This window comes from Oryctolagus cuniculus, chromosome 1, assembly GCF_964237555.1.
Source record: "Oryctolagus cuniculus chromosome 1, mOryCun1.1, whole genome shotgun sequence".
NCBI classification, from domain to species: domain Eukaryota; kingdom Metazoa; phylum Chordata; class Mammalia; order Lagomorpha; family Leporidae; genus Oryctolagus; species Oryctolagus cuniculus.
In genome coordinates, this window is record NC_091432.1 from 126,379,096 (window position 1) to 126,401,040 (window position 21,945).

Sequence of the window (21,945 nt, forward strand, 5' to 3'; positions counted from 1 at the left end):
CGTGAGGGGAGAGTCATTGTGGAAACAGCTCAATATGTGAGTAGCTGCTGTCAGCGCATGGGTAGGAACCTTCCGGTCAGTCCTGCCCTAAGTGTTAACGGTGCCTGTCTCATTCTTACAGATAAAGGAACCAAGACACAAGCGGGTCAGGTGAAATGGCCCATTATAATTCTCCTGTCTGCCAGGGTTTGGGGGCAAGAGCTTGTGCCTCCCTTTAGAATGGCGAATGCCACATTCTATATATAAACCATGACATACAAAGGAAATATGTAAGAAATTCTTTCAAAGGGTCAGAACCCTGACTGCATTTATGTTCTTTACCTGTGATTTTTTTCCCCCACCAACTCAATGAATTTAGTGTCTTTGCTCCCTGCAAAGGGCTGGAATCCTAGCAGAGACTTTATCTAATCCTTTGTTTTGGTACAATGTCTAATATATTTTTGGCACTTAATGAATGTCTATTAATAGCCACCTATCCATGGGAGGCTCACTGCAATTGCTCACTGTTCCACATACAGACAAAATAAGGGGTCGGCTTCTCCCTGTGTAAAATCGTAGATCAACCCTGAGAGGGCTCAGTTCCCTGTCTCTGGCCAGCGCTGGGCTGGAACTGTGACAATCAGAGCAGAGTCTCCCAGGGGTCCCCATGTTCAAGACCCCTGGACCAGGCTCAGAATCCTGCTGTTAAGAAGCTCTACAACCCCACTGCCAGACTTTGCCTGGTTCCAGGGGAACTGGTTACAGCCAAGGCAGAAAAAAAGAAAGAAAAAAAAAGATTAAAATGAAAACAGCCCGGCTGGCGCCGCGGCTCACTAGGCTAATCCTCCGCCTTGCTGCGCCGGCACACCGGGTTCTAGTCCCAGTCAGGGCGCCGGATTCTGTCCTGGTTGCCCCTCTTCCAGGCCAGCTCTCTGCTGTGGCCAGGGAGTGCAGTGGAGGATGGCCCAAGTGCTTGGGCCCTGCACCCCATGGGAGACCAGGAGAAGCACCTGGCTCCTGCCATCGGATCAGTGCGGTGCGCCGGCCACAGCATGCCGGCCGCAGCAGCCATTGGAGGTTGAACCAACAGCAAAGGAAGACCTTTCTCTCTGTCTCTCTCTCTCACTGTCCACTCTGCCTGTCAAAAATTTTTTTTAAAAAAATGAAAACAGCCCAAACTGGAGAAGGCACAGGGTTCACCCTCCACAGGCAAACACAACTCAAAGGGAGGTGATGGTTTTCAAATATATGCTTATTTATTTGTTTTGCTCTACTTGAAAGACAGAGCTAGAGAGAGAAGGAGGAAGTGGGGGTGATCTTCCACCCACTGGTTTACTTTTTTTTTTCTTAAGATGTTATTTATTTGAGAGGCAGAGTTATAGAGAGGAGAGACCAAGAAAAGGGTCTTCCATTTGCTGGTTCATTCCTCAAACAACCACAACAGCTGGAGCCAGGCTGAACCAAAGCCAGGAGCTAGGAGCTTCTTCCAGTTCTCCTACCTAGGTGCAGGGGCCCAAGCACTTGGGTCATCATCTTCCACTGCTTTCCCAGGCCATAGGCAGAGAGCTGAATCAGAAAACAAGCAGCCAGGACATGAACGGTGCCCAAATGAGATGCCAACACTGCAGGCAGAGGCTTAGCCCACTATGCCACAGCACCAGCCTCCAACTGGTTCATTTTCCAAATGCCGACAACTGCAGGGACTAGGCCAGGCCCAAGCCAGGAGCCTGGAGTCTCATCTCGGTCTCCCATGTGACAGAGACATGAGCACTTGATCCATCCAGGATACACAAGCAGGAAGGTGGATCATAAGTGCAGTAACCAAGACTCAAACTGGCACTTGGATGTGCGATGAGGATGCTATAAGCAGCAGGTTACCTAGCTGGATTCAGATCTGTTGGGCAGTCACTTATTCACCAAAGGGACAAATCCTGAGCCTCTGCTGTGTTTCCAGCATCCCTGGGAGCTAAGTATAGAGAAAGGAGTATGACACAAGGCCTGTCCACAATAAACTCTCATTTTAAACAGACAAAGTATGGGGCAGCCATTTTTGCCTAGCAGTTCAGAGAATCCTGGGATGCCAATCACAGTGCCTGGATTTGAATCCCAGTTCAACTCTGTATTCTAGCTTCCTGAGCACATCCAGGGAAGCAGTGGTATTGGCTCAAGGAATCGGGATCCTATCACCCATGTGGGAGACCTGGCTGGCGTTCCTGGCTCCTGGCTTCAGCTTGCTAAAGATCTGACTAGTGTAGGTAATTGGGGAGTGAACTGACAAGTGCACGATACCTTTCTCACACTCTGTCTCTCTCTGTCTCCTTCTCAAATAATTAAAATAAAAATTAAACAAATAAGAAGGACAAAAATCCCAACACATGGCCATGATTTGCTCTTCCTCCCTTCTCACACTCAGGGAGTACCTGCTAGGTAGCATAGCTTGGCATAAAGCTGAGGGAGCAGCAGGAGGCCAGCATCAACCGATTCATGGCTTTTTCTGATAAGTCTGCAAGTACTATAGAGTCTCCCCTGCTCCAAGGGGAGTAAACCTCAGCATGTTCCACAAACAGCTAAAAACACAGGTGGCACCAAACCCTGGAGATACGATGTTGTTTTCTTCTATATGAGAGGCCTTTAAAAAGTTCATGGAAAGCAGACATCATGAAAACATTGTAAAGGAACCTCCAAAATGTTTGCACCCAAAACGTGTCTTTTAATGCCATTGTTCACGTGAACTTTTTGAAGCACCCTTGCACGTCCATACCCGTGATGGTTTAATTTTTAAAGGAGACACATCAACGGAATGACAGCAATAATGGCAAAGAAGAATCATAATAATGAGCTGTAATAAAAGTTCAGATGTGTGAACTGTTTGCTTCTGGAACATTCCATTTTGTCATTTTCGGGCCACAATTGACCCCCCCCCCAAGTAACTGTAACTGCAAAAAGTGAAGCTGGAAAGGATAGTGGATGAGGGAGGGCTGCTGTAGTGCTGATGGCACAGGGACTTTGCTGGGATTAAATGAGTTTCTATATATAAAGCACTCTGAAGGGGTGTCTGACCTGTAATCGCAGTATATAATTATCACAATGAAAAAGTACAGTGTGCACTGAGGGAAGAATCAGAGACCTCACAGGCTTCTGGGCATTAGCAAAGGCCCCCTGGAGGAAAAGCCATTCAAGCAGAGATGCAGAGAATGAGTTGGGGTCAATCACACACAGGTAGGGAGTGCTGGAAGGGGTGTTGAAGCAGAGGGACCCACCTTGTGCAGATTGTGTGCCTATGGAGAGCGTGGAATGGGGAGGGTTGGCTGGAGCACAGGGAAGGAAGACAAGGGCAACAGAGGGGGTGCAGATATCCTCAGGGTGGGCTGCACAGGACCCTGAGAGTGTGCAGAGGGAAGACTGGACCGTAGCCTGTCCCCTAGATCTTCCCAGCCTACCCCTGCTGTGCTTACGACCACTGCTTTGAAGGGGTGTCCATCCTGACTCAGGCTTCCCTTGCTGTGTTTACCAGGTCCCTGCACCCAGGGACCCTGTGCCAAGTTACATTTGAAGCCAAGAAGTTGAGCAGCCCCAGTTCTCGTCACAGCTAAGGTAGTGCCACTCTGCTGGGGGACCAGTGCGCCTGCCAGTACTGAGCTCACTGGGAGACCTCGGTTCAATCGCCCAGGGACTTTCCTAGGCAAACTCACCAGAGTACTGAAGTAGCCAGCCAAGTGGAGAATTAAAATGACTGAACCCGATAGGGCTGACATTGTGGAGCAGCAGGTTAAGCCACCGCCTGTTATGCTAGCATCCCCTATGAGAGCCAATTTGCATCCCAGTTGCTCCATTTCAAATCCATCTCCCTGCTAAGGTGCCTGGGAAAGCAACAAATGCTTTGGCCCCTGCCACCAAGGTGGGAGATCCAGATAGAGTTCCCAACTCCTGGTTTCAGCCTGGCCCAGCCTTGGCTGCTGTGGCCATTTTGGGGTGTGAACCAATGGATAGAATATTTTGCTCTCTCTCTCTCTCTCTTTCTCTCTCCCCCTTCTCTCATCCATGCCCCCTTTTCTCAACGGCAACCAACATGCCCTGAGCAGGAATATTTACCCGTCTTTACAAAGCACAAAAGATCTTTTTCATGCTTCCCTCAGCTCATATAGGACTGCCTACCTAGCCGCTATGTTCCTAAAAGAGGTTGCCCCCATTCTATGGTGATCCCCATAAGAGAGGTCACCGAAGCACTTACTTGTCACCTGTCTGGGGGAGATCATTCCATGATTTCATGACAGTGCTCTGATTTAGGCATCAACAAAGAGGAAAAAAATGTGCATGGACATTTTGTCTTCAGAGTAAACCTGATTCCAAAGCCTTCAGGACAGTGTCCTAGTTCAGGAAACTAGTTGTAGGAGAGCAAACAGGGCTCTTCAAAACATTCATGGAAAATGAAAAAAAAAGTGTGCATAGATTTCCAATTTTTTGCACAAAAATAAATTCATCTTTTTTTTTCCAGAAAAATGAAATAAAGTACCATAATGCTAGTCAAAGGCTTTCACTCTCAGCCCTAATGGAATAACAGGGGCTAGAGTTATCTACCTGCCTTAAAACAAATTTTAAAAAATAAACTAAATATACACAAACACAGTTTTAGTCACTGGACAACAAAGCCAGAGTAGCATGGAACAGGCAACCCTGGGAGGGAGGAAATCAATGAGGAGAAGCCAACGGCTGCTCCAGCTTCCCGCCTGAGGAGGTTTCTAGGCTTCCCTGCAGGGAGCAGGCTCCTAAAATAGGGCCTGGGAATCTCCTGAATCGAGACGAGTTCAGAGTCGAGGGAAGCCACTGCAGCTAACATTCTCAGGGTGGAGAACGAGAGGTGAAAGCCACACAGATGGAGGGTGCCAGGATTGCTGGACAGTCCCATGCATCTTTCCCTCGTGCAGGTGAGGAAACAGGACAATGACTTCCTGTCCCACAGTGGTGGGGATAGTTCCTACTCCCCAGTCCTCCTTAGAGGCCACTGTTTTTGAAAAGAATCAGTCTGGTCAGCATCTAGGGTGGAAGGCAGTGTCCAGGATCTGTCCTAATGCTAGACTGGAACAGGCATGGTGCAGACCCAGCCAGATTAAAGAAGAGGGAGAGTGGAAAATACACCCATTTCTTACCCACCTGTCCTGTCATTATTTGGGAAGAAAGTCATGTTTTGACTCGTCTAGGTGGCAAACAACAGAAGGTGCAAGTGCCTAACCAGTCACCGCTTAGCTCCACTCCTCCACATAGAAGTGGAAGGTGGGGCTTTCAAGTCCCCTACACACAGGAAGAAAAGTCTGACAGTAGGGGGAATGCTTCAATGCTTGGCCTTCTATAGAAAGCTGATGGGTAACTGGTGGCAATTAATATGATTACTAGTTTAAAAAACATCACACCAGGCAATGGCATGTGGCCCAGCAGTTAAGACAGTTAAGCTGCCTGGTCTCCCATTGGAGTGCCTCAGTTTGATACCTGACTTGAGCTCCTGATTCCAGCTTCTTGTTAATACACATCCTGGGATGCAGCAGTGATAGCCCAAATAACTGAGCCCCTGCCCCCAACATGGGATATCTGGATTGAGTCCCTGGATTCCAGCTTCAGCCTGGCTCAGCACAAGCCTTTGTGGTCATATGAGGATAACCAGTGGATGGAAATGTTTACTTTTCCTCTCTCTCTCTCTCTCTCTCTCTCTCTCTCAAATAAACACATCATGTTTAAAAATAAAAATAAAAAAATAAAATCAGAATCTGAAAAATCAGCCTTAAGCTGAAAGTATATTAATCATTGTAATGATTATTTCCCAAGGTACTGCAAACTTAATTCAACTTCACCAAACTCTGATGAACTGACGTGAACAGCTGACTATGCAGTTCCATTTTTGTTCCAAAGTCTTCACCACTGGCTTTAACAACAACCAGCTTTTGAGGAAGTAGTGATGGCTTCATCATATCTCATCAAAACAGTCAAAACAAGACAAAAATGACTTGTGTATCCTTTGCCCATCTTTAGGGATAAGGTGTTCCTCTTTGTTGTTATTACTAAAGGTCAGAGTTCTGGGAAAACATGTTTTTTGACCTGTTTTTGATGACTGTTCTCACAGGGTACTTCTGCATGGTGGCTTGAGCCTTCTGAGGGTGTGAGGAGCTAGATCTTTGGATGGCTTCAAGTAACACCCAGTCACATGCAGACAGCTTCTTGGAGGTAGTCACCCCCTGAAACTTTCCCAGGACTGTGGGTCAACACCATAGATCCTTACAGTCTCAAGAACACTTTCCATGGAGTACTTTGAGGGGCAATTCTATTCCAGTAAGCCAAAGCCTGGCGAGATCTCACAACAAGGGGTGGGTGCATGGCTGGGCTAAGCTCTTGGGTGAATACAAAGAGTCTGAATGTGGACTCAGCTGAGATGTCTTGGCTGTGCAGATGGAGGGCCAATAAATCCCCAGGCATTCTTTGCCTGGAAGGGAAACAGAACCTGAGAAGATTCTTTTGAGTCCTGGGGCTTGGTCCAAAGATGAAAGATATATATCATTGGCAGTGCTGTGGTGGCGCCCGTGCCAGTTTTAAGCCCAGGAGCCCCATGAAGGGGAAGTGGTCTCCCCACGTCATTGTATGTGAAACATATATCTTCAAATAGAAGAACGTGGGTTTTGTAGACCAGCAAAGAAAACCTCAAGAGGTAATATTGTGAACGGGGCTAAGCATGATAGAGGCCAGCAGTGTTGCTGTCCCAGGATTGATAGGTCATGTGCCTGGGACCATTTGGTCACATTTTGGGTCATCTGATGCAAGACTTGGGAGATTCTGATACAGCACCCATTTGACCATGCTGGCTTTAGGACAGAGCTGGAAATACAGCTGCTTAATGGCCCAGTGACTTCACAAAGCACAGATTTGCTCCATCTGCTAAAAAAGCAAGCTGTTGAGACCACATTGGCCCTGGAATTAGTGCCCCTGAGGGATGTCCTGTTAGAAACCAACTGTATTAAACAGGGGATAACACCCAGTCAATTTTTTAACAAACCCTCCGAAGTGGTAAAATACTTAAACAAATCTCTCAATGGCATGAGAGGAGGAAGTACCCTGGAAGTCATGGTGTGTGTCAGACCTAGGCACACCAAATTCCCGAAGCACTAAAAGATTTTGCTTGAGCTAGAAGTAGGTCCATGTCAGATGTATTAGGATGATATTGGGGCCAGCGCCATGGCTCACTAGGCTAATCCTCCACCTGCGGTGCCGGTACTCTGGGATCTAGTCCTGGTTGGGGCACCAGTTCTGTCCTGGTTGCTCCTCTTCCAGTCCAGCTCTCTGCTGTGGCCCAGTGGAGGATGGCCCAAGTCCTTGGGCCCTGCACCCACATGTGAGACCAGGAGGAAGCACCTGGCTCCTGGCTTTGGATTGGCACAATGCTGGCCGTAGCAGCCATTTGGGGGGGTGAACCAACGGAAGGAAGACCTTTCTCTCTGTCTCTCTCTCTCACTGTCCACTCTGCCTGTCAAAAAAAGAGATGATATTGGGCTGTGTCTATAGTGCATATCCCACTATGTGCGCCACTCCTGCAGGGACATTGCTAAGTGTGGTGATGGAGAAGGCTTTACTGTGTGACTTTACCAAGCCACTTAGATATTACAAGGCTGGCAGGCTTTTGAGGCAAAGAAGGGTGATACTTTATTGATTTATTTAGAAAGATTATTTATTTGAAAGGCAGAGTGACACAGACAGAGGGAGACAGAGGGCAAGAGCTCCCATCTATTGGTTCACTCCCCAAGTGGCTGCAACACCTGAGCCTTGACCAGGTCTAAACCAAGAGCCAGGAATTCCATCCTGGTCTCCCCCATGGATGGCAAGGATCCAAGCACTTCTACTGCTTTCTCAGGTGCATTGGCAGGGAATTAGATTGGAAGCAAGGCAACCAGAATTTGAACTGCTGTTGTGATATGGGATGCTGGCACTGCAAGCAAGGGTTTAGCCCATGGTGCTTTAACTTTCACTCCAAGGAGTAATAACTCTAAAAATCTACAAAACCCTGCACAAAAGGTCATCTGGGACCCCCAAATTGCTAATGCCCTCCCCCCAACTCAACCCGATTGCCAACTACTCAACAGAACTCAAGCTGGTCACATGGAGGCTGTGGGACTTGCACGTTGATTTCCTTACCATAGAGCAGAGAAGGCTCCTGCACAGGTGTTGACATGAGAGAAGGAACTACAGGAAGTGGGATAGAAGGGAGTACAGGGTGGGTCAAGACAACCAGGGATACTAGAGGCTGCTTCCCTGAGTGGTGACATTTAAACCCCAGTAGCTACTGTTAGTGAGTAAAGTTAACGGTGGAGGAGGTAGAGAGACAGAAGTAGAAGAGGTAAAAGAGATAGAAGTTCCCAAGTCCTGGGCAGGGGAAGAGGCTCAGCCCCCGAAACCCAGTGGATATCTCAGCTCCAGAAGTGACACAGATGATGTAGCACCTCCAGGTGCTGGGGCAGCCAAACTCGTCCTCCAGGCAGGGCATTCTGGGAATAGAATCCAGGTGCACTCATACCCTGTCCTCCCAGGAAACTGGGCACAAGACCAGTAGTCATGAGAGTTGCCCTCTGGTTCTGAGAAAGCAATGGCCTCCGTGGGGCCCGTGGGAAGAGGAGGCAGCCTTGCCAAGCCCAGGGGCTCAGCCTTTCTGCAGGGTGCTCCTGTAGCTGCTTCTATAGCAGCCATCTCAAGAAACGGCTCTCACAAAGCACCGTGCCTAGGAGCCGTGAGACTCTGTCTGTGTTGAGCATGGCAGGGGTATTACAGGTGTTTTAGTTTCCAGTTGCAGTTCTAACAGATTCCCATGCACAGAGTGACTTATGGCCGTACACCTTTAATATCTCTCAGTCCTGGAGGTCAGAAGTGCAGAATCATCTCAACGGGCTAAATTCAGGTGTGGACAGGGCTGATGCCTCCTGGAGGCTCAGAGAAGAAATTTCTGGTCTCTTTTTCCACCTTTCTGAAGCCATTGGGATGCCTGTGATTGTAGCCTCTGCCTCCCTCTTCAAAGCCATCAGTGTAGCCTCTTCAGTTTTCTCTCTCACTCTCCTCTCTCTCTGACCTCTGCTCCAGCTGTCACACCTCCCTCTCTGCCTCTGACTCACCTGTCTCCCACTCGTCAGGACCCTTGCAATCATTGTGCTCATCTGAATAATCCGGGATTGCCTCCCCATCTTGAGATCTTCAAGGAACTTCATGACACCAGAAGATATAGTCACAAACTCCCTAGCAAATCTCTTATCCCCCAGGTAGTACCAGTGTGGTGCTGTTTACATGGATGTCTGCCTGCCTGCCTGCCTCAAAAAAGTGAGCAGGCTCTGGGATTCCAGGTTACGAGCACAGACAGACCAGCCCAGGGTTAGGTGGCAGGGAAGGGCAGCCTCGTAAGGAAAATGAAGTCGGAGTGGAGACTGTTCAGAACCAGGCATCCTGGGCAGAAGTGATCTGGCAGCATCAGCCACAGGGCAGGCTCCTCAGGACCAGCCACCTGTCACGCGGCATGCTTCGAAGCAAAGCGGCTGAGTGCGTTCCTACAAACTCGGCAGCAGTAACCTTGGAGACAGAGCATGGGGCCCCACTGTGGAGCTAGCAGGGATTCTGGCTGGCAAAGTCCTCTCAGTGGAACAGGCCAGTGCTATGGTTCTCAACAGTGATAGCACACAGCAGCCAGAAAGATCCATGGAACACTGGGAGATAGCTCTCTCTAGTTCTTCCTTTGCTGGCCCTGAAGAGATCCCCTCCACATTTTTTTTAATTTATTTTATTTACTTGAAAGGCAGAGTTAAAAGAGAGAGGTAGAGACACAGAGAGAGGTCTTCCATGCACTGGTTTACTTCCCAGATGGCTGCAATGGCCAGGAGCTTCTTCCGGGTCTCTCACGTGGGTGTAGGGGCCCAAGGACTTGGACCATCTTCTACTTCTATCCCAGGCCAAAGCAGAGAGCTGGATAGGAAGAGGAGCAGCCAGGACTAGAACTGGCACCCACATGGGATGCCGGCGCTTCAGGCCAGGACTTTAACTCTCTGTGCCACAGCATTGGCCCTCCCCACCACCTTTAAACTGAATGGGTGAGGGTTCATGGATGAATAAAGGATATGTGGATGCATTTTCTTTTTCTTTTTTCTTTTTTGCCAGGCAGAGTTAGACAGTGAGAGAGAGAGAGACAGAGAAAGAGTTATAGACAGTGAGAGAGAGACAGAGAGCAAGGTCTTCCTTGCGTTGGTTTACTCCCCTAGTGGCTGCGATGGTGGGTGCTGTGCAGATCCAAAGCCAGGAACCAGATACTTTCTCCTGGTCTCCCATGGGGTGCAGGGACCCAAGCACCTGGGCCATCCTTCTCTGCCCTCCCGGGCCACAGCAGAGAGCTAGACTGGAAGAGGAGTAACCGGGACTAGTACCAGGTGCCCCAACCGGGACTAGAACCCAGGGTGCCAGCGCCACAGGCGGAGGATTAGCCAAATGAGCCACAGCGCTGGCTGATGTGAATGCATTTTCAACCCAAACTGGCAGAACAAGTCATAAAGAATAAATTTGGACATTCAAATGACACCATCAAGAGCATGTAACACCAAATTAACATGAACTCTCAGAGCTTCCTGCTCACAGATGTGGAAGAAAGTTACCTAACTTTCTCCCAATGTAAGAGGTTCAAGGAATATGGAGTTCGAATGTAAAAATGGAGAGAATGGACTGAAATGTCCTCCAGTAGAGAGGGAAGATGAACCTGTGGTTTTTGGTGCATGGCCCTGGTGGCTCCTTCCCCTCCCCGGCCATGTGTCCCAGCAGCAGATTGACTACAGCAGGATGTGAGCTGCTTTGCTCCCTGGAATATCTTCAGGTGCTGGGGAACTTGTGTGCAGTTTCCTTATAGCATGAGCGAACATTTGACAAGGAGGATAGTGTGCCATTAGCCTGCCTCACAGTGCCCCAAACACAAAGACATAAAAATCACGGTGACAACACCTAACCTTACCCCATAAAGTGCTTCCCCATGAAGCAGGGGTCAGAGGTATCGTAGTGGAGCAGCTACAGCTGTAGAACGGCCATGAAAGTTAGAAATCTCTGCACGGGAGGACATTTGACCTAAAGGTGAAGGTGAAGGTTGAGATGCCCACATCCCACATCAGAACACCTGGGGTCAGCAAGCCTGATTTTAGCTCTTGACTCCAGACCCAGGGAGGCAGTTGTGCTGGCACAAGGAGTTGAGTCCTTGCCAGCAGGTGGAAGGCCTGGAATTGAGTTCCTGGCTCCTGCCTTCGGCCCAGTGAAGTTGCGGCCCTTGTAGATATTTGGGGGAGTGAACCAGCAGATGGAAGTCTCCCTTTCCCTTTTTCTCTGCCTCTTTGAGTCTCCAGAGATGCTTTGAGCCAAGGCATCTCATGGGAGATGTGGACCAGACCTAATCTGAAACCATGAATTGATCTTTACGTGTGGATACCACACAGAGTCCAGGCAATAGGGGTACAAACAACAGGACTGCTATCTTTCCACCTGGAAACCTCGGGATAGTCTGCAGAAGACCATAAGGGAAAAGCTGTAATCTCTACACTCCCCAGGGACAATCTTGGGCCCCCATTTCTGTGATGCAAGCAGTTCTCAACTGTCTGTACCGATTAGTGGTATCACAATCAATTTTGAGACATGTCACAAGTAGTTTGTTGGTGATAATAAAGTGGCAAGTGTTGCCGCTGATTTCCTTCTATATAAATTAGAATAATGTGTTGAGAGTCCTTGGCTGTAACTGTGAGCTGGCCAAGCAGGATTAGTTGGGCAAAACGAACTTCCTGCAAGGGAGGGGTGCAGCTGCCCTTATTTAGATTCCTAAATCCAGGAATCTCACTCCACTTTCCAAATATGCTTTTTGTTGTTCTTGTTGTTCCAGGCTGGGTTTGTTCCAACTACAGGACTGTCTTTTCCGCAACACAGGAGATTGTGACAAAGAGATGACAAGCCTCCCTTGTCACCCATTAGGCCAGCAGAGCATCTTAAATTTCTGTTGCAAGTTTCAGCTTGAACATATCTACAGAGTAATTCCAACTGGTGTCCGTGGGTCATGAAGCCACAGCCAAACCAATCCACAGGACTGGCCCAGGGGTGTCCTGCCCCTGTTGCCCTCATTCCAGCAGAAATGAATGCTGCCAAGATCAGCCCATGTCACTCAGGCCAGATCTCCAAATCCCTCCTGCAGACATTGCTCTAGTCCCGCCCCCTACCTCTCTCCACCACCCTTCCTGTTCTTGTCTGGAACTTAGACCATCTGTTATCTGAAATTCTCCTTGTATTCCAAATTCCTGCGCTGCAAGTGATTTCAATGTTATTTTCCCAACTTCCCTCAAAGATTCCACATCTCCAGTTCTTCTTCTCAAGGAATGTGGTCTTTCTCTCTCACTCTTGGCCAAGTATCTCTCAGTCTGCAAAAGCACTCCTTGTTCTGTTACTGCCAGCAAATTAATTCATCCTTCCTCCAACTCCCCCAGCCTCTGGAATGGGGTTGTTAGACTGTGTCTATCCCTGTCCCTTCTGACACCCTTCATCCCTTGACCTCTGGTTCATTAAAGGTTTGAGCATCTGGGGCCAGAGTTGTAGCTTAGTGGGTAAAGCCACCAATTGTATTGCCGGCATCCCATATGAGCACCGGTTTGAGTCCCAGCTGCTCCACTTCCCATCCAGCTTTCTGCTGTGGCCTGGGAAGGCAGTGGAAGATGGCCCAAGTGCTTAGGCCCCTGCACCCACATGGGAGACCTGGAAGAATCTGCTGGCTTTGGATATGCACAGCTCCGGCCATTGTGGCCAGCTGGAGAGTGAACCAGTGGATGGAAGACCTCTCACTCTCTCTCTCTCTCTCTCTCTCTCTGCCACTCTTTGTCTCTCTGTGTAACTCTGACTTTCAAATTAATAAATAAATCTTGAAAAAAAGGTTTGAGCATTTTCTCCACTCTAAGTCTCTGTACCCGTGTCTTCCACAGGAGGAAGGATAATTCATCTGACACCCTGTCATCTTCGGTTATATTTGGGCTATTTGGGAGGCCCTGCAAAGGACAAAAGAGAAAGAATGTTCCATTTAACAAAAGTGAGGACCAGTAGGAACTTGGGCAATGCATGATTGTTGTGCAGGTAATGCAAGGGAGGGCGAGTCACAGAAGTGTGGAGAAACCCACGGGGACACATCTGCCCTGATGCCTTGGAAAAACTCTAAGGCATTTTGGTAGTCCCAGGCACAGCACAACTGTAAGATACAACGGGGCCGGCGCCGCGGCTCACTAGGCTAATCCTCCACCTGCGGCGCCAGCACACCGGATACTAGTCCCGGTCCGGGCGTTGGATTCTGTCCCCGTTGCTCCTCTTCCTGTCCAGCTCTCTGCTGTGGCCAGGGAGTGCAGTGGAGGATGGCCCAAGTGCCTGGGTCCTGCACCCTTATGGGAGACCAGGAGAAGCACCTGGCTCCTGCCTTCAGATCAGCATGGTGCGCTGACCACAGTGCGCTGGCCACAGCAGCCATTGGGGGGTGAACCAATGGAAAAAGGAAGACCTTTCTCTCTGTCTGTCTCTCTCACTGTCCACTCTGCCTGTCAAAAAAAAAAATTCAAAAAAAAAAAAAACTGAGAGAAAACAAGCGAAGATTGCAACTTTGGAGGACTTTCCACAGGACATGAAAAGAGTTTTCGTCCTGTGCTTGTTGTGGGTCATAAAGCGCAGTGGAATCCTAAAGGATCCTAAAGCACAAGTGCATGCCTTGTTGGCAACAAGTTTCGATTGCACAAGTCACTTCCTGAATGCTCCCCTTTGTGGTTCCCTGAGTGGAGACTGTATGCTGGCATCTCCCGCCCTTAATACAGCACACACCCAGTTGTTGGCTGTTTAGTGCTCACTGAATGAAATAGTAGTTTTGTGAGTGCCTTAAGATCGAACAGTTCATTGAAATACTTATATTAAAAAAACATGTTCCGGCCGGCGCCACAGCTCAATAGGCTAATCCTCCACCTAGCGGCACCAGCACACTGGGTTCTAGTCCCGGTTGGGGCGATGGATTCTGTCCCAGTTGCCCCTCTTCCAGGCCAGCTCTCTGCTGTGGCCAGGGAGTGCAGTGGAGGATGGCCCAAGTGCTTGGGCCCTGCACCCCATGGGAGACCAGGAGAAGCACCTGGCTCCTGCCATCGGATCAGCGCGGTGCACCGGCCGCATTGGCCATTGGAGGGTGAACCAACGGAAAAAGGAAGACCTTTCTGTCTGTCTCTCTCTCTCTCTCACTGTCCACTCTGCCTGTAAAAAAAAAAAAAAATGTTCCAAGTTACAAATAACGGTTTACAGATAAACTTTCGAAATATGCCCAGGAATAAAGATGCTGCAATTCTGAGCATTTTTTAGCCTGCTCTACAGGACCGTGATCAAGGTGGCTGGTGGAGCAGTTTGTGAATAGGGCTATTGCTTTATGTGGCTTTATGGGCTTATAGCTTGCAAGGTGCTTTTCAGGTACATTATTTTATTAAATCCCCTCCATCGAGTCTGAGAGAGGTGAGAGTTAGGTCTTATTATCCTGACAATGCAGAGCGTCAGGCAGAGATTTTTAAGCCTCTTGGCCAAGGTCATACAATAAAGAAGAGGTAGAACCCGAACTTAAACTCGGATCTGGGGTTCTGAGCCGAGTCTCCTGGCCCTGCCTGTAGATTACAACGAGGACGTCTGACATGGTAGAGACCGCAGGTAACAAGTGAGGCTGTGATACAGTGCAGCTATATAAAAAATCCAAGGTAAAAGCCATCGGTACTAATAAGTGTGTGCGTTGCCTACAAAGCCGGCAACGCTCTGATCCTTTCTCTGCTCATGCTATTGGTCAGACCCTGGCGTTCTGTCTGGTCTGTCTTGGTCTTTCAAGGGAGATGTGCAGAAATGTAAAGGGGGCTCAGCCTGTTCTATCTGATCGGGGAAAGAATATCATGGGGCCTATTATGTTCACCATCTCAACAGAGGTCAGTGACTCACCGGAAATTAGCCCGCTGCAGCAACACAAATATAGGCTAGACCTCAGAAAAAACTGACTGATTGGAGCTCTGAGAGATGAGTGGGTGTTCAAAGCAGGATATGAAACTTCTATCACTACAGGTTTTAAGAATAGGAGAGACTCAGTTCAGAGTCAGCTGCAAAGCCTGGAAGCTGAAGGATGTATAAAATTAGCTCCGCTTCCATCTCACCCAGGGAGAGAGGTGGCAGCGGTGACCTTGTGGCTACCCTGGCCTTATTCCTCTCATTCATCCACCCTCCTATCTTATGTTACTGTGCAGTTTGCCTACGAAAACCTACCTTTCTGTACTCTCGCTAGTTTTTGAATGTGAAATATGGTTTAGCTCCCCATTCCCAAACAGAACCTGCTGTCTAAAGGTATCACCTGTTGGTGACGGGTAGTTGAGAGCAGGCCACAGGAAGCTAGCGCACCATCAGCCTCGGTCTCTGTTTTGGTTCCCCTTCACCATGTTAGTCACATCACATAGGGCTTTTTAATATGGTGTTAGTTTTTTAAAAATTATTTGTTGATTTATGTGAAAGGCAGAGTTACAAAGAGAGAGAGAGGGAGAGACACAGAAATCTTCCATTCCCTGGCCGCAACAAGCCTGAGCTGGGCCAGTTCAAAGCCAAGAGCCAGGAGCTTCCCCTGGGTCTCCCATGTGGGTGCAGGGGCCCAAGGACTTGGGCCATCTTCTGCTGCTTCTTGAGGCCATAGTAGAGAGCTGGATTGGAAGTAGAACAGCTGGGACTTGAACCAGCACCTATATAGCATGCTGGCACCACAGGCGGTGGCTTTACTGGCTACGCCACAGTGCCGGGTCCTAGTTATTATTTTTTTTAATACTTTTCAACAACTGCTTTATTCTGGTCTCTTCCCCACATCCAGGTGATTATATCTGTGCTATTACTCACAACATATACACCCGGCACATCAGAAAGTTCATGGGAAAAAGCAGAATTAAAAGATAAGTTTGTTTTGTAGCAAACAATTTGAAATCTGTGTATAGTTTTTTCATAATACACATTTTCTGTGAACTTGTTGAAGACCTCTCGTATGTGTATGTATGTATGTCTATTTATATTTCTGTGACATATTTCTGTAAGCGTCATTAGACATCATTGCTTAGGTTTGTGGAAGAGATTTTAAAAATGGCAAAACTCTCCGCTTTCCCTGTCCTTGCCCCCGGGGCTGTGTAACTCTGAGGGCCTCCCACTCTGAAACCAGGCTCTACCGCGATTCGCTTTCCTGTACAGAGTGATGTCTGCAAACGGGACCGAGCCCGGGCTTTCGAGGGGTTCAGGGCTTGCTTCCTCCCGCTGTGCTCCTGAACCCCGGGACCACCCTGTGTAGGAGTCCAGGTGGGCCTGCTGATGACTGAGCAGCCACCTGCAGAGACTGACAGAGACGAGCCAGTCCAGTGAAGGTCCCTTTCAGATCAGCCGGCCTCCCGCCGGTCAGACATGGCCTTGCTGCATTCTAGATCACCCAACCCCCACGAATCCGGTCAGCAGAGTCCAGCAGAGATGAATCACGGCAGGGTAGCCTGAATCAGAGTAGCCACGACTGACGCACAGAATCCCCAACACAGGCCTGATTATCTCAAAGCACTCAGCTTTTGGACGGTTTGTTACACAGCCATAGATAACTGTGACAGTCTATAAACCTGGAAGTGGCAGAAAAGGTTCCTAATTGCTTCCATTTTTCCCAGGCTTTAGGAACTGCTTTCATAAATTGGCTGTGTTTCCCATCTGAACTTCGCACTTTCATGAAAATAAATACATGCTTGTGTAAAATCCTTAACAGACATTCATATCCCACCTATCTACAGACAACCCCTCATAGGACTAACCCTGTTTAGATGCTTGAAATAAACAACATACAAAACAGATAAACATGGCTTCCCTCATGTATCCCACATGCTAACAGAAGGAGACAGGTACAAATAAAGAATAAATTAACGAGGTATGATGTTTGCATAGCATTGCCTAGGAGAAAAGATTCCTTTTCTGCAAGGTTCACTTTAGAGATCCTTATAACAAAAGACAGAGTCACAAGACAAAAGTGAGCCGTTTATTTAATGGAACTTTTACATGGCCCATGAGCTTTCAGAATGAAATGGAGAAAGCTGGATTTTTGAGGACTGCTGTCCAGGAGTGCGATAGGAGGATGAGGATTTCAGCTAATGATAACTAACACAAGGGAACTTATCTAGGCTCACCGTTCCGCTTTTCCTCTGTGTCCCTGGGTGACCTGTGTTGGCAGGAGCTCAGCAAGGTTTCAGGACCTGCTTTAGGGGAGCGAGGGCGTGGGAGTTCTTTGCAGCTTTGGTGGTTTCTGGAGTTTGCTCAGTCGCCTTCAGCCTGGCGTTCCCGTGTGCCAAGCTGCCATTCTTTGGCACAGCCTGCTCTGACCCCATGTTAAACACTCATTAGTGCTATGAGAAGAAGATAAAGAGCTAATGGGCTTGAGCTGCAATATCAAGAGATGATAGTTGAGGAAAGACTGCAAAGACCTGTAGTTCTTTGCCTTGAAGACATTTGGGGGACGAACATTCAAGGTGAAGAAAAATTCTCACCCCAGGTTCAAAGCAGTGGAAAAGGTGAGATATAGAAGTGACTGCATTCCGGGACTCCTTGGCGTTAGATGGGTTTTCTGAGAGAAAACAAAGTACAAAGAAGAATGTTCTGGGCTTTGGCCTAAACAACTAAACAGATCACCTTCTCTCAGCTGGGAAGGGTGAACCCAAGTTTAAGTGGGTTAGGGGGAGAAATGCAAGAGCCAGCTCTGGGATTGAAAAGCTTCAAATGCCGATTGGACATCCAAGTGTAGATGCTGGAATGACATTGGGGATGAAATATGGTGTTTGTGAGAGAACTCTGGAGGTAGACAAAGCTTTGAAATTATTAGAGTCATTGCAAATCAGCTGTAACAGTCATATATAAGATCATTAATTCTGACAATGGGGTCCCAAGACGGTTACAGAGAAGGTGAGTAACCAGTGAAGGTAATGGGGAAAGAACTGCCAGTTAAGAGGGAAATCAGGAGACTGTGGCATTCTGGAAACCAGATGAAGACTATGTAACAAGAAATGAGTGAACATTTATATAAAAAGCTATAAACAGGGAAGGGCATAGTGGTGTAGAGGGTTGAGGAGGCTAAGGACTCCTGCATTCTATATTGGAGTTCTGGTTCAAGTTCTGGATTCTCAGATTCTATTCCAGCTTCCTAATGCATCCTGGGAGGCAACAAGTTGATGGTTCAAGTGCTTGGGTTCCTGCTTCCCACGGGGGGGACCCAGATGGAGTTTGGGTCTCCTGGCCTCAGCTTGGCCCAATCCTAACTGCTGCCAGCATTTGAGGAATGGTCAGAGGATAGAAGATTCTCTCTCCCTCTCTCCCTCTCTCCCTCTTTCTGTCTCTCATTCTGCTTTCTGCCTTTCAGGTAGATAGAAACAACAATGCTGTACACAGATCAAAAGCAATGGCTGTAAGAATTAATCATTCATAGAATGTAATAACGTGGATAGCTTCTGGGCATTGAGGAGGCCATTTTCAAAAGAATGACAGAGGTGAAGAGAGAAGGGAGAGAGAAACCTACACAGTGAATATTGATATATCTTAGAGTTTTGTTACAGTAAGATCAGAAAACTGAAGTTGTAGTTATGAAGGGCGGGGCAGGAGAATGTACTCAAAATAATGGAGAGAGAGAGAGAGAGAGAGAGAGAGAGAGAGAGAGAGAGAGAGGAGTGATGGAGGAGACAAAGAGGAATTGCAGAAGTAATGTCCCCGAATACAGGACAGGGAACAAGATCTAGAACATGGGTGCAGTGAGTGGTTAGATGGGGCTAATGAGGAATTTCTAATCAGGTCACGGAAGTTTCCTTCTATTCTATTCTGCTAAGAGCTTGTTTTAATAATAACTGAGCATTAACTTATATCATACTCTTCTCTGTCACCTCTTTAGAGTATCATAGCATTTTCTTCCTTTATTAATGCAGTAAATTGCTAGCTTATCTCATTAAAACTTTGCATATGTGGGATAAATACTGCTTAGTTGGGATGGATTGTTTTCTGTACTATTATTTTTCACATGTTAACAGCATGGTTGGTTATGCGACAAATTAGATTATTTCTTATGGTCATTGTCCAGGTTGGGTAAACATTATATTACAAGCTAAAATTAGCTGAACATTTTTACTTTAAGATCTATCTGTTTTTACATTAAAAATCTATCCTCTGGGAACCAGTGTTGTGGTGCAGCAGCTTACACCACTGCTTGTGATGTCATATCAGAGCGTTGGTTTTGGTCCCAGCTGCTCTGCTTCCAATTCAGCTCCTTGCCAATGCACCTGGGAAAGCAGCAGATGATGGCCCAAGAACCTGGGCTCCTGCCACCCACGTTGGGAACCAAGATGGAGTTTCTGGCTCCTGGCTTTGACCTGGCCCAGAACTTTCTACCTGGGGAGTGAGACAGATGGAAGATCATTCTTTGTTTCTCCCTCTCTGTCAGTCTGTCCTTTAACTAACTAAATAACCAAATAAATCTTTTTTAAACAATCTGCCCTCGAAGACAGTATAAAGAAGAAAGAAACTGGGGTTGGTACCTGATGCAGGAGAGATCCTGCTGAGGATGCCTGCATCCCGTATTGCAGTTCCTGGTTGCAGTTCCAGCTCCTTCTCTGATTTCATCTTCCTGCGAATACACAACCTGAGAGGTAGCAGGTGATGGCTCAAGTACTTGGTCCCTGCCACCAGGTGGGAGATAATTGAGTTCTCAGCTCCTGGCTTCAGTCTAATCCAGCTCTGGCTGTTGGTGGCATTTGGGAACTAAATTAGCAGTGAAAGATTTTCTCTCTCTCTCTTTCTCTCTCTCTCCATCCTTTTGCTTAAAACCTCTTAGGAAAAATATTACTTCCATGTAAGCCAAGAAAGTGATTTTATGACAACCTAAGGGTTAACAAATAGTTGCATTTTTGAAAACTTTATACCACACAGCTAAAAACCACTTGCGACTACAAAACTTTTACTGAAAATTTCTCATTATTTAACATTAAAATGCTACCTTGTGAGTTCTAATTTTTACCAAGACTGACTCAATGTATTTGAGCTGATAATTTTCTATTTCCATTTCCTTTTATCTTTTTTTCTTGAAGTTTCATCACAAGTTTTTTATTCTGTTAATATGATTTACAGAATCAGCTTTTGGTTTTATTGAAAATCTCTATGGATTCATTTATATTTTTTCTGTGTCAAGCATTGTTGTTTTAATTTTTATTATTTCCTTTGTGGTTTATATTTCTTGGTCTAGATTTGTGATTGAATGCATAACTCATTAATGAAAAGCAAACTTCAGATTTTAGATTTTCTTATTTTTAAATTTATGTATTTAAAGCTTTAACATTTAAACGTACAAAATTCCCTCCAACTACTACTTTAGCTGCAACCTAAAATTCGGGCATATTGACTTTCTTCATTATTCATGTCTGATACTCTATAAATCTACTGTAATTTCTTCTTTAATTTTTGAGTGATTTGAAAATATATTTTAAGTTGCTGAATACATAGATGGGTATTGACTTTATATTTTCATTGATAATGGTGTGTTGTGGTCCAGGAACTCAGGATACATTTCTTCTCTCTTCTTTTTTTGTTTAAATTTACAATATGCATATAAACCTTCATGATAATGGTGGTTTGCCATAGTGTGAATGTGGATCTGAAACATTTATTTGCTTCTGTTCTCTGGGTAGGTCTTTTTTTTTAAGATTTATTTTATTTATTTCAAAATCAGAGTTACAGAGAGAGGGAGAGACTGTGACCTTCTATTTGCTGGTTCACTCCACAAATGGTTGCAACAGTTAGGGCTGTCCCAGGCTGAATCCTGGAGCAAGGAGCTTTTTCTATGTCTCCCACACTGGGGACAGGGGCCCATACATGTAGGCCATCTTCTGCTGTGTTTCCCAGGCCATTAGCATGGAGCTGGATAGGAAGTGGAGTAGCTGGGACCTGAACCTGTGTCTATATGGGATGCTGGCATCCCAGGCAGGGGCTTGATGCACTACTCCAATGTCTGTAGGTCTGTAGGTCTTTCTTATCAACGGTCTTTTCTCTAGGCTGGGGCGGGGGTGCCAAGGCAGCAACATGAGACCCACTGAGATGGCAGAATTGTTTAGTGTGGGCTGCATATCCTAGAGCTCTCCTGATGAATCACTCTAGATACAGTCAACAGAATGGATGGCAAAAAAAAATGGAGAATTTTTGGAATTATTGCTTTTGTGCTGGATTTTCCTACTTGGCACAGGACGCAGTGTTTCCCCAGGGATATTCCAGCTGCAATGCCACCATCCCAAATTAGCCCCAGTTCTAGTCTCGGCTGCTTCACTTCCATTCCAGCTTCTGTTATGCCTGGGAAGGAAATGGAAAATGACCCAAGGACTTGGACTCCTGCCCCCCACATGGAGACTTGGATGGAGTTCTAGGCTCATGGCTTTGGTCTGACCCAGTATAAGCTGTTAGAATCATTTGGGGAGTGAACCAATGGGTGGAAAGTTTTCTTTCTCTGTCTTGCCTTCTCTCTCTGTAACTCTGCCTTTCAAATAAATAAATCTTGAAAAAAATAAATGCATCACATTGTTGTACAGTTATCACAACCATCCACTGCCAAAACATTTTTATCATTCCATATGGAAATTTTGTGCTCAATAACTAAGAATTCAACCTTTGCCATCCAATCAGCTCCTGGCAATCACTGTTTTACTCTGTCTTAACGAATTTGACAACTTTAAGTACCTCATATGCATGGAAACATAGTTAGACTTTTTTAATTCAAGTGGCATGATAGCTTTAGGTTTCATCCATGTCATAACATGTTTCAGAATTCTCTTCTTTTGTAAAACTGAATAACATCCCATGATATTTTTATACTTTTCATAC

The 21,945-nt window shown here is 46.8% G+C and overlaps 1 pseudogene; it reads right to left on the reverse strand.

Moving 5' to 3' along the window:
* Window positions 1-21,945, reverse strand: part of LOC100355101 (large ribosomal subunit protein uL10 pseudogene) — a 43,199-nt pseudogene that overhangs the window by 12,684 nt on the left and 8,570 nt on the right.